The 13188-nt window shown below is 51.2% G+C and overlaps 1 protein-coding gene across 1 annotated transcript in view; it reads left to right on the top strand.

The window, feature by feature from the left end:
* LOC138666259 (growth hormone secretagogue receptor type 1-like) overlaps positions 1 to 13188 on the top strand; it is a 44204-nt gene that overhangs the window by 30326 nt on the left and 690 nt on the right. The gene's annotated exons all lie outside the window — the stretch shown is intronic.

Below are 13188 nucleotides of genomic sequence, written 5' to 3'. Positions count from 1 at the left end.
CTCCTTCCACCTTCTTCAGACTGTGCGGCCTCCTGGCCGTGGTAGGCGATAAGGGATCAGCTGAGGCCGCCCAGTCTGGAGCAGGTGTAAGGACATGTGTAAGCGGCAAACCTATTTACTGCACAAGGCCACGAATCCCAGCCACGCAGTGTGATTTTTTGAAAACACACTGTGGGTCTGGGATTCATGTCCATCGCTAACCGCAACGGCCGAAATGAAATGAGGTCAGAAGACAGGAAGCGCTCACAGCGCATGGCCAAGGGATCACAATAGCGCAGACTCCTGTACAGCAAATAACAACGCTCAGGAATCTGCGCCCAGTACCTAGGTGCAAATTTTGACACCTGTGCTGCGTCTCCTTAAAAAGACAAGTCACGCCTCCACAACTGTTTGACAGTATAATGGGCTAAATAGTGTACGTGTTTTAGTCAGCGTGTGCAAGGAGCAAAACAAATAGAGCAACCTTTTACTTGTGCAGCATTAATGCTGCACAAGGTGTGGCTCTTGTACCTTGCAACACCTGAGGGGGGTTAAAGGTAACCTTTGAAATTGGTTCAACTAGGCTTCGGCCTACACTCTGCTCTTCTCCTGCTGACCCTGGGCTCAAACACCGCTAGTTTTTGCCCGGAACTGCTAGCTGCACAGAGAAAAACACCAGTCAATGTGTTAGTGAGGTTCAGCACCGCCAGCTGTTCCCCTGCTGTGTAGTCGGCATCGTGTCCAGCACAAGCCACGCTGGCACAACTGACCAAAAGCTGCCACCAGTGCAGGCTTCGGCCTACACTCTGCTCCTCTCCTCCTCCTGCTGACCCTGGGCTCAAACAACGCCAGTTTCTGCCCGGACATGCTAGCTGCACAGAGAAAAACACCAGCCAATGTGTTAGTGGGGTTCAGCACCGCCAGCTGTTCCCCTGCTGTGTAGCTGGCAACGTGTCCTGCAAACGCCACGCAGGCACATGAACTGAAATTGAAGGGAGCCTGCCCCCCACCCCCCCAGGTGTTTCTATGTATAACAGCCACCTTGTACAGCAGTACTGCTGCATTTGTACAAGGTGGCTGACTTTTTCTCCTTGCACACGTGGAACTCAACAAGTACAAAATGTGTCTCATTACAGACCATTACAATGTCCCTGAGGTGTGACTTTCCTTTTTAATGACACGCAGCACCCCCATTGTTAGCGCTGCCCGTCTCCTGACATCATTGGTTGGCTGGCTGTGCCTGTGCGTCCCCCCTGCCCGACACAACGCCCCCCGTTGTCTCATATATTTTGACTGCGAGGGTGTGATTGATGGGCACGAGCAGTGCATATGTTCCCCTGTCTTCACTCCCCTCCTTCCGCCTTCTTCTGACTGTGCGGCCTCATGGCCGCGGCATGCGATGAGGGATCAGCTGAGGCCGCCCAGTCTGAAGCAGGTGTAAGGACATGTGTGAGCGGCGAACATATTTACTGCACAAGGCCACGAATCCCAGCACCGCAGTGTGACTTTAGGAAAAGCCACTGTGGGTCTGGGATTTATGGCCATCGTTAACCGCACCGGCCAACATGAAATGAGGTCATGAGACGGCCTGCACTAACAGGGTATTGCCAAGGGATAACACAAGAGCGCAGTTTCCTGTACTGCAAATAACAACAGTAAGGAATCTGCGCACAGCACCTAGGTGTAAATTTGTACACCTGTGCTGCGTCTCCTTAAAAAGACTAGTAGACTAGTCACGCCTCCACTACTGTTTGACAGTATAATGGGCTAAATAGTGTACGTGTTTAATTCAGCGTGTGCAAGGAGCAAAATTAAATAGAGCAACCTTTGACTTGTGCATCATTAATGCTGTTCAAGGTGTGGCTCTTGTACCTTGCAACACCTGAGGGGGGGTTAAAGGTAACCTTTGAAATTGGTTCAACTAGGCTTCGGCCTACACTCTGCTCCTCTACTCCTCCTGCTGACCCTGGGCTCAAACACCGCTAGTTTTTGCCCGGAACTGCTAGCTGCACAGAGAAAAACACCAGTCAATGTGTTAGTGGGGTTCAGCAACGCCAGCTGTTCCCCTGCTGTGTAGTCGGCAACGTGTCCAGCACAAGCCACGCTGGCACAACAGAACAAAAGCTGCCACCAGTGCAGGCTTCGGCCTACACTTTGCTCCTCTCCTCCTCCTGCTGACCCTGGGCTCAAACAACGCCAGTTTCTGCCCGGACATGCTAGCTGCACAGAGAAAAACACCAGCCAATGTGTTAGTGGGGTTCAGCACCGCCAGCTGTTCCCCTGCTGTGTAGTCGGCATCGTGTCCAGCACAAGCCACGCTGGCACAACTGAACAAAAGCTGCCACCAGTGCAGGCTTCGGCCTACACTTTGCTCCTCTCCTCCTCCTGCTGACCCTGGGCTCAAACAACGCCAGTTTCTGCCCGGACATGCTAGCTGCACAGAGAAAAACACCAGCCAATGTGTTAGTGGGGTTCAGCACCGCCAGCTGTTCCCCTGCTGTGTAGCTGGCAACGTGTCCTGCAAACGCCACGCAGGCACATGAACTGAAATTGAAGGGAGCCTGCCCCCCGCCCCCCCAGGTGTTTCTATGTATAACAGCCACCTTGTACAGCAGTACTGCTGCATTTGTACAAGGTGACTGACTTTTTGTCCTTGCCCACGTGGAACTCAAAACGTACAAAATGTGTCTCATTGAGACCATTCCACTGTCCCTGAGGTGTGACTTTCCTTTCTAATGATACGCAGCACCCCCCTTGGTAGCGCTTCCCGTCTTCTGACATCATTGGTTGGCTTGTTGCGCCTGTGCGTCCGCCCTGCCTGAAACAATGCTCCTCGTTGTCTTATTTTGACTGCGAGGGTGTGATTGATGGGCACGAGCAGTGCATATCTTCACCTGTCTTAACTCATCTCCTTCTGCCTTCTTCAGACTGTGCAGCCTCATGGCCGCGGCATGCGAGAAGGGATCAGCAGAGGCCGCCCAGTCTGAAGCAGGTGTAAGGACGTGTGTGAGCAGCCAAAATGTTTACTGCTCAAGGCCACGAATCACAGCACCGCAGTGTGACTTTATGAAAAGGCACTGTGGGTCTGGGATTTATGGCCATCGTTAACCGCACCGGCCAACATGAAATGAGGTCATAAGACGGGCAGCTCTAACAGGGCATTGCCAAGGGATAACAAAAGAGCGCAGACTCCTGTACAGCAAATATCAACGCTCAGGAAGCTGCGCCAAGCACCAAGGCGTTATTTGGGACACCTGTGCTGCGTCTCCTTAAAAAGCCAAGTCACGCATCCACTACAGTTTGACTGTAGAATGGGCTAAATTGTGTACGTCTTTCATTCAGCGTGTGCAAGTAGACAAATTAATAGAGCAACCTTTCACTTGTGCAGCATTAATACTGCACAAGGTGTGTCTCTTGTACTTTGTAACACCTGAGGGGGGGTTAAAGGTTTCCTTTGAAATTGGTTCAAATAGGCTTCGGCCTACACTCTGCTCCTCTCCTCCTCCTCCTGCTTCAACACGGGCTCTAACATCGCTAGTTTTTGACCGCAAGTGCTAGCTGCACAGAGAAAAACACACGCCATTGTGTTAGTGGGGTTCAGCAACGCCAGCTGTTCCCCCACTGTGTAGCCGGCAAAGTGTCCTGCAGACACAAAGCTGCCTCCAGTGCAGGCTTCGGCCTACACTCTGCTCCCCCTGCTTACCCTTAGCTACAACACCGCTAGTTGGGGCTCTAGGAAGACAATCTTTAATAGGCAACGCATCTGGGTTCCAGCACCGCCAGCTGGTTCTCGGCAGTGTTCTTGTCACAGGTACTCCCTCGTGCCAAGCCTGGTTTCAGCACCGTCAGCTGTTTCCGGGTTGTGTCAAGCTCACTGAGACGCCTATGCTTGCCCCGTCGTGGTGCGGTCGGGTTAGCCAACTCCAGGGTGCCTCCAGTTTAGGAGCTTCCTATGTGGGCTGCGTGAACTGGTAGTCAAGGCTGGTTCTGTAGTGCCAGTAGGCCCAGCTCCCCCTGTAGGACTGTTGGGGTTCGGTAACTGCGGCTGCCTCGCGGCCTAGCTGTTCTCTCCTCTCCTGTGGGCCTTGGGGTCCACCACCTGGTTCCAGCACCGTCAGCTGGTTCCAGGCCGAGCCTTTGGCTTAGGTGCCTCCTCCTGGGTATCCGAGTTCCGCCAACGTCAGGCGGTCCTTGGTAGTGCTTTTAAGCGCGGGCACCTACAGCTTAGTAACCGGGTTCCAGCACCGCCAGCTGGTCCTCGGTCGTGCCATTGGCTCTTGCACACTGGGGCAACGCATCTGGGTTCCAGCACCGCCAGCTGGTTCTCGGCAGTGTTCTTGTCACAGGTACTCCCTCGTGCCAAGCCTGGTTTCAGCACCGTCAGCTGTTTCCGGGTTGTGTCAAGCTCACTGAGACGCCTATGCTTGCCCCGTCGTGGTGCGGTCGGGTTAGCCAACTCCAGGGTGCCTCCAGTTTAGGAGCTTCCTATGTGGGCTGCGTGAACTGGTAGTCAAGGCTGGTTCTGTAGTGCCAGTAGGCCCAGCTCCCCCTGTAGGACTGTTGGGGTTCGGTAACTGCGGCTGCCTCGCGGCCTAGCTGTTCTCTCCTCTCCTGTGGGCCTTGGGGTCCACCACCTGGTTCCAGCACCGTCAGCTGGTTCCAGGCCGAGCCTTTGGCTTAGGTGCCTCCTCCTGGGTATCCGAGTTCCGCCAACGTCAGGCGGTCCTTGGTAGTGCTTTTAAGCGCGGGCACCTACAGCTTAGTAACCGGGTTCCAGCACCGCCAGCTGGTCCTCGGTCGTGCCATTGGCTCTTGCACACTGGGGCAACGCATCTGGGTTCCAGCACCGCCAGCTGGTTCTCGGCAGTGTTCTTGTCACAGGTACTCCCTCGTGCCAAGCCTGGTTTCAGCACCGTCAGCTGTTTCCGGGTTGTGTCAAGCTCGCTGAGACGCCTATGCTTGCCCCGTCGTGGTGCGGTCGGGTTAGCCAACTCCAGGGTGCCTCCAGTTTAGGAGCTTCCTATGTGGGCTGCGTGAACTGGTAGTCAAGGCTGGTTCTGTAGTGCCAGTAGGCCCAGCTCCCCCTGTAGGACTGTTGGGGTTCGGTAACTGCGGCTGCCTCGCGGCCTAGCTGTTCTCTCCTCTCCTGTGGGCCTTGGGGTCCACCACCTGGTTCCAGCACCGTCAGCTGGTTCCGGGCCGAGCCTTTGGCTTAGGTGCCTCCTCCTGGGTATCCGAGTTCCGCCAACGTCAGGCGGTCCTTGGTAGTGCTTTTAAGCGCGGGCACCTACAGCTTAGTAACCGGGTTCCAGCACCGCCAGCTGGTCCTCGGTCGTGCCATTGGCTCTTGCACACTGGGGCAACGCATCTGGGTTCCAGCACCGCCAGCTGGTTCTCGGCAGTGTTTTTGTCACAGGTACTCCCTCGTGCCAAACCTGGTTTCAGCACCGTCAGCTGTTTCCGGGGTGTGTCAAACTCGCTGAGACGCCTATGTTTGCCCCGTCGTGTTGCAGTCGGGTTAGCCAACTCCAGGGTGCCTCCAGTTTAGGAGCTTCCTATGTGGGCTGCGTGAACTGGTAGTCAAGGCTGGTTCTGTAGTGCCAGTAGGCCCAGCTCCCCCTGTAGGACTGTTGGGGTTCGGTAACTGCGGCTGCCTCGCGGCCTAGCTGTTCTCTCCTCTCCTGTGGGCCTTGGGGTCCACCACCTGGTTCCAGCACCGTCAGCTGGTTCCAGGCCGAGCCTTTGGCTTAGGTGCCTCCTCCTGGGTATCCGAGTTCCGCCAACGTCAGGCGGTCCTTGGTAGTGCTTTTAAGCGCGGGCACCTACAGCTTAGTAACCGGGTTCCAGCACCGCCAGCTGGTCCTCGGTCGTGCCATTGGCTCTTGCACACTGGGGCAACGCATCTGGGTTCCAGCACCGCCAGCTGGTTCTCGGCAGTGTTCTTGTCACAGGTACTCCCTCGTGCCAAGCCTGGTTTCAGCACCGTCAGCTGTTTCCGGGTTGTGTCAAGCTCGCTGAGACGCCTATGCTTGCCCCGTCGTGGTGCGGTCGGGTTAGCCAACTCCAGGGTGCCTCCAGTTTAGGAGCTTCCTATGTGGGCTGCGTGAACTGGTAGTCAAGGCTGGTTCTGTAGTGCCAGTAGGCCCAGCTCCCCCTGTAGGACTGTTGGGGTTCGGTAACTGCGGCTGCCTCGCGGCCTAGCTGTTCTCTCCTCTCCTGTGGGCCTTGGGGTCCACCACCTGGTTCCAGCACCGTCAGCTGGTTCCGGGCCGAGCCTTTGGCTTAGGTGCCTCCTCCTGGGTATCCGAGTTCCGCCAACGTCAGGCGGTCCTTGGTAGTGCTTTTAAGCGCGGGCACCTACAGCTTAGTAACCGTGTTGCAGCACCGCCAGCTGGTCCTCGGTCGTGCCATTGGCGCTTGCACACTGGGGCAACGCATCTGGGTTCCAGCACCGCCAGCTGGTTCTCGGCAGTGTTTTTGTCACAGGTACTCCCTCGTGCCAAACCTGGTTTCAGCACCGTCAGCTGTTTCCGGGGTGTGTCAAACTCGCTGAGACGCCTATGTTTGCCCCGTCGTGTTGCAGTCGGGTTAGCCAACTCCAGGGTGCCTCCAGTTTAGGAGCTTCCTATGTGGGCTGCGTGAACTGGTAGTCAAGGCTGGTTCTGTAGTGCCAGTAGGCCCAGCTCCCCCTGTAGGACTGTTGGGGTTCGGTAACTGCGGCTGCCTCGCGGCCTAGCTGTTCTCTCCTCTCCTGTGGGCCTTGGGGTCCACCACCTGGTTCCAGCACCGTCAGCTGGTTCCAGGCCGAGCCTTTGGCTTAGGTGCCTCCTCCTGGGTATCCGAGTTCCGCCAACGTCAGGCGGTCCTTGGTAGTGCTTTTAAGCGCGGGCACCTACAGCTTAGTAACCGGGTTCCAGCACCGCCAGCTGGTCCTCGGTCATGCCATTGGCTCTTGCACACTGGGGCAACGCATCTGGGTTCCAGCACCGCCAGCTGGTTCTCGGCAGTGTTCTTGTCACAGGTACTCCCTCGTGCCAAGCCTGGTTTCAGCACCGTCAGCTGTTTCCGGGTTGTGTCAAGCTCACTGAGACGCCTATGCTTGCCCCGTCGTGGTGCGGTCGGGTTAGCCAACTCCAGGGTGCCTCCAGTTTAGGAGCTTCCTATGTGGGCTGCGTGAACTGGTAGTCAAGGCTGGTTCTGTAGTGCCAGTAGGCCCAGCTCCCCCTGTAGGACTGTTGGGGTTCGGTAACTGCGGCTGCCTCGCGGCCTAGCTGTTCTCTCCTCTCCTGTGGGCCTTGGGGTCCACCACCTGGTTCCAGCACCGTCAGCTGGTTCCGGGCCGAGCCTTTGGCTTAGGTGCCTCCTCCTGGGTATCCGAGTTCCGCCAACGTCAGGCGGTCCTTGGTAGTGCTTTTAAGCGCGGGCACCTACAGCTTAGTAACCGTGTTCCAGCACCATCAGCTGGTCCTCGGTCGTGCCATTGGCTCTTGCACACTGGGGCAACGCATCTGGGTTCCAGCACCGCCAGCTGGTTCTCGGCAGTGTTCTTGACACAGGTACTCCCTCGTGCCAAGCCTGGTTTCAGCACCGCCAGCTGTTTCCGGGTTGTGTCAAGCTCACTGAGACGCCTATGCTTGCCCCATCGTGGTGCGGTCGGGTTAGCCAACTCCAGGGTGCCTCCAGTTTAGGAGCTTCCTATGTGGGCTGCGTGAACTGGTAGTCAAGGCTGGTTCTGTAGTGCCAGTAGGCCCAGCTCCCCCTGTAGGACTGTTGGGGTTCGGTAACTGCGGCTGCCTCGCGGCCTAGCTGTTCTCTCCTCTCCTGTGGACCTTCAGGTCCACCACCTGGTTCCAGCACCGTCAGCTGGTTCTCGGCAGTGTCTTTTGCTCTTGTACCTTCTGCTCCCCATCCTGGTTCCAGTACCGTCAGCTGGTTCCAGGCAGAGCCTTTGGCTTTGGTGCCTCCTTCTGGGTATCCAAGTTCCACCAACGTCAGGTGGTCCTTGGTAGTGCTTTCGGGCACGGGTACCTCCTGCTTAGTAACCGGGTTCCAGTAACGTCAGCTGGTCCTCGGTAGTTCCATTGGCTCTTGGACCTTCGGCTACCCATCCAGGTTCCAGTACCGTCAGCTGGTTCTCGGCAGTGTCTTTTGCTCTTGTACCTTCTGCTCCCCATCCTGGTTCCAGTACCGTTAGCTGGTTCCGGGCAGAGCCTTTGGCTTTGGTGCCTCCTTCTGGGTATCCGAGTTCCGCCAACGTCAGGCGGTCCTTGGTAGTGCTTTTTAGCACGGGTACCTCCTGCTTAGTAACCGGGTTCCAGTAACGTCAGCTGGTCCTCGGTAGTTCCATAGGCTCTTGAACCTTCGGGTAGCCATCCGAGTTCCAGTTCCATCAGCTGGTTCTTGGCATTTTCTCAGCCTTCTTGTACCTTCTGCTACATTTCCAAGTTGAAGACCCTAAAGTCGACGACCCGGAAGACCACCCCGATGACGACGACGACGACCCGGAAGACCACCCCGATGACGACGACGACGACGGCGGAGACGACGACGGCTGAGACGACGACGGCGGAGATGACGACACTGGAGACGACGACATGGAAGACCGAGAAGCAGAAGAACAAGAGGCTGCAGAACAAAGAGCAGAAGAACATTAAGCATAAGACTTAATATCAGAGCAAAAGATATTATCTAAATTATATGCAGAAGAAGACTAAGCAGTGTATGGGGGTGAGTCCGTTCCTCCTCGTGGTGCCCCTGGATAAAGCCTGATGCTGCAGGCCAAACTGAACGCGGACAAATGTAACTTTTGTGACTGGCAGAACGGAAGGTGTAATCTTCCAACTTTTATAGATAACAACTACCGGAATGCCTGTCACAAATGAGAATATGATGAAGAAGTAGAATAGGAAGAATAATAACAGTGGAATAAAAAGAATATGTAGAATAGGAAGAATAATAATAGTTGAATAAAATGAATATGAAGAATGTAATAAAAAAAAAAATAGGTAGAAGATGAAGATGAATAAGGTGAAGAAGAAGTTGATGTCAAAGATGCTGATGATGATGAAGATGAAAGTGTGGGAAAAGTAAAAAAAAAAAAAAAAAAAAGAAGGGGAAGGGCGTGGAATAGTGAAACATCAATATCTGACAAAATAAAAAAAAATTTACATACTCAATATCTTTTTCACTCCGAACGTCTTAAAAAAAAAAAAACATGCTATTCTATTTGATTGGGCTAAACCTCATTGCCTTTAATGTCTCCGCCACCTCCCACAATACATCCTACATTATTCTTAGTTGTTTTCCTTCATGTAGAATGAACCTACAAGGCAAGAAAGGGTTTATTTTAATTCCGATATTTTGGTCCCATTGACTTGCATTGGGATCGGGTATCGGTATCGGCGATATCCGATATTTTTTGAATATCGGCCGATCCTATCCGATACCGATACTTTCCGATATCGGAAGGTATCGCTCAACACTAGTTGTGAGCACAACCCCCATCTGTGGACGTCGAGCACACAGACCATCCTCATGGTCTCTATCCGTTTATGCAGACACATGCACATTTGTGGCCTGCTAGAGGTCATTTTGCAGAGCTCTGGCAGTGCTCCTCCTGTTCCTCCTTGCACAAAGGCTGAGGTAGCGGTCCAGCTGCTGGTTGTTTCCCTCCTACGGCCCCCTCCACGTCTCCTGGTGTACTGGCATGTCTTCTGGTAGCGCCTCCAGCCTCTGGACACTACGCTGACAGATACAGCAAACCTTCTTGCCATAGCTCGCATTGATGTGCCATCCTGGATGAGCTGCACTACCTGAGCCACTTGTGTGGGTTGTAGAGTCCGTCTCATGCTACCATGAGTGTGAAAGCACAACCAACATTCAAAAGTGACCAAAACATCAGCCAGAAAGCATTAGTATTGAGATGTGGTCTGTGGTCCCCACCTGCAGAACCACTCCTTTATTGAGTGTGTCTTGATAATTGCCAATAATTTCCATCTGTTGTCTATTCCATTTGCACAACAGCATGTCAAATTGATTGTCAAACAGTGTAGCTTCCTAATTGGACAGTTTGATTTCACAGAAGTTCGACTTACTTGGAGTTATATTCTGTTGTTTAAGTGTTCCCTTTATTTTTTTTGAGCAGTGTATATGTGATCAGACAAACACCAGTATAATATCCCTAATGGGTCAAATAAATGTACTGATTCTGAGCTAATGTGTTCCATCCTGTGGATCACTTAGTTCCAGCCACTGCTGGACCAATTTCCAGCTGATCGGTGGGGGATTGACACCTGGTACCACCACTGAGTAGCCAGAGGTGTCGGACCACACTGATATTCCAAAGACATACTGATAGGGAATTTAGATTGTGAGCCCCAATGGGGACAACGATAATAATGTGTGCAAACTGTAAAGCGCTGCAGAATATGTTAGCGCTATATAAAAATAAAGATTATTATCATATATTATATATGGATGGATCATTAGTTAAGTTCTGGACAATGCCAGAGAAGTCAGGATTCACATTACTGCCTCTATTGACCATAAGAAGCTAATTAGTATATAATAAAGTAATATATGTACTATTTTTCTGTGACTAATAATAAAAAAAAAATTCTGAAACCTAAATCGACGGCGAAGGTGAACATGGTGGTCATATTTGATTGTGTTTCCTTGGTTGCTCTCTATGAGTAACTTCACCAGCACTATAATACTAGAATATTTATAGTAGAAATGTTTCATTTACAAAAACAAATAAAGATAAAAGCTTTTCTAGTCATGTTCTACAAGCAGGTCATTGCGTGGGTTTCAAGACTGTTCTGTCCAGAACACACTGAAATGAGACGATCAAAGACTTTTCACAGCACCGTGCGTTATGCCAGCTGTCTATCCAGCTATTGACAAGAGATACCGGTCATTTTTCGTCTGCGGAAACCATTTTTATATACTCCAGTTTTTTAATAAAACAATGGAAACATATTCCTACATAGTTTCAGGCAGATACAATACCTTTCAAAAGTGAGCAATTGGATAAAGACCACATATAAACAGATTCTTACTGACTGGAGTCCAGAAAATACTAATGAAACAGAATGTAGTTTGCCATTTGTGGCTGCTTAACCTTTCTCAGGAACAGGACATTTTATATTTTTGCTCTTTTGTTTTTTCCTCCTCTTCTTTCAAGTGTCATGCCTTTCTTATTTTTCCTCTCTGAACTGTGGGATGGATTGCTTTTTTCACAGGACAAGTTGTAGTTTTTAATGACACCCTTTATTTAACATATAATGTCCTGAAAACCATGAAAAAAATTCAAAATTGGATAAAATGGTCAGAATTAAGGCTTGAGCGAAACAGATCGGACAAATTCAAAAGTCGCCGACTTTCGGCAAAGTCGGGTTTCATAAAACCCAACCCTAGTGTGGGATCGGCCATGCGGTCGGCGATCTTCGCGCCAAAGTCGCGTTTCGTATGACGCATTTAGCGCCATTTTTTCAGCCAATGAAGGAGCATGGGCAGAATGATGACATAGGTCTTAGGGGTGTGCCTATCGCCATCTTATCACTTGAGTGCTGTAGTAGCGATTTGCAATGTGTAACACCAGCTTTTCGGTGGAGAGAGAGAGAGAGAATATTTTTACCATTGACTTCCATTGGGTTTCGTGTTTCGGTCGAACCCCGACTTTTCGCGATAATCGGCCGATTTCACTCGACTCGACTTTTGAGAAAGTCGGGTTTCGCGAAACCCGTCTCGATCTTAAAAAAGTAAAAGTCGCTCAACCCTAGTCAGAATACAACCCCATGAGGATCCCGTTTTTTTTAGCCCTAGTGGTGGATGAAGCAGAGGAGGATGATCCCCTGACCCGATCTGCTTCAACATCTTCAAATGTGGGCAAATCTCCCAAGGAAAAGGACTCTGATCCTGGTGAAACATCTCTGAGGGAATCCTCCCTCCCTTCTGGACATATTTAATGTCATAACCAAAATTAACACCAATCTGGTCTCATTGATTTGCCAGGTAGGCCGCACTCAAGAAACTATTGCCATTATCCACCATGATATCCAAAAACTGGCGGAACGTGCTTCAGCAGTCGAGGGGAGAGTGGGGCTGCTTGAGGATTCTCTCCCCCCATCCAGAGCGACATCCAAAATTATTTACAGTTGGTGGCAGCTCCCGTAGCCAAGGTGGACGACCTGGAAAACCGCCAAAGGCACAACAATGTCCGGCTGGTCGGCGTCTCGGAGAAACTGGAGGGAAGGGATCCTGACGGGTTTATCAAAAGTGGCTGTTGGAAATTTTTCGGAAAAGATTCTCTCTCCACATTGTTTGCAGTGGAGAGGGCTCACAGAGACCCTACAAGATCGAAAATTGGAAGATAAGAGTCAAGGAGACGGAGTAAATGTATATCTTAAACAAATGCTCTGAGTATTTGGCACAGTGGAAGCATGCTCAAAAGCTGCTACGGGCCTTCCTGCTGGAGCAGCAGTATGTTTTTAAAGCAGGATTATGAGGAGGGAAAGCCCTGTCGTCTGCTAGCTAATTTAGCTAAAGCGCAAAGAGAAAACTCCTACATATATAGCTTAAAGGACAATGAGGGAAATGTTAAAACCCAAACGGTGGAAATATTAGAAGTATTACAGTATTATTAGCTGGAGCTATTGGACAATCTGGGTAGGGTGGGTCTACGAGGTTCTGAGGGACAAGGATAGGGATGCTCTAGATAGCCACACACTGGCTGGCAACCAGACCTCCCTATGTAGAAGATGTGGTCCAAGCTCTCAACTCTATTATCTTAATGGAAAAAAGGGTTTATAGCAAGAGGGGAGCGGTTGGTAAACTTGGTAAAGTATGGTGAGATTGGACTAGGTGCTCAGCTGTGGTTTCGGCAGAGCTGGATAGAGGTCTTATTTTATTTAATGACCCTGTAAATTAGGATTACCACTTGTCTGGGAAGTAGGATAATGTATTTGACTAATTGTCTAAGAGTAACACCTACGTCAGTATGTGTATGGTTGTAATGCAGACTGTGGGAGAGGGTGAATGTTGAAGGGGAGAACTATTTGGTGGTTATTTGAATAATTGGATTATATAGGCACTATTCCTATATGTACTGTATGACATGTAAAATAATTATTCTGCTGTAATCTATGTTATTTGGAGATCGATAGAAGTTTACTGATTTAAAAAAATATATTGCACAATGGCAAGATC

The sequence above is a fragment of the Ranitomeya imitator genome, chromosome 2, assembly GCF_032444005.1.
Source record: "Ranitomeya imitator isolate aRanImi1 chromosome 2, aRanImi1.pri, whole genome shotgun sequence".
Taxonomy (NCBI): domain Eukaryota; kingdom Metazoa; phylum Chordata; class Amphibia; order Anura; family Dendrobatidae; genus Ranitomeya; species Ranitomeya imitator.
Note: the sequence above shows the minus strand (reverse complement) of the source record. Positions and strands in the feature narration are given on the sequence as shown.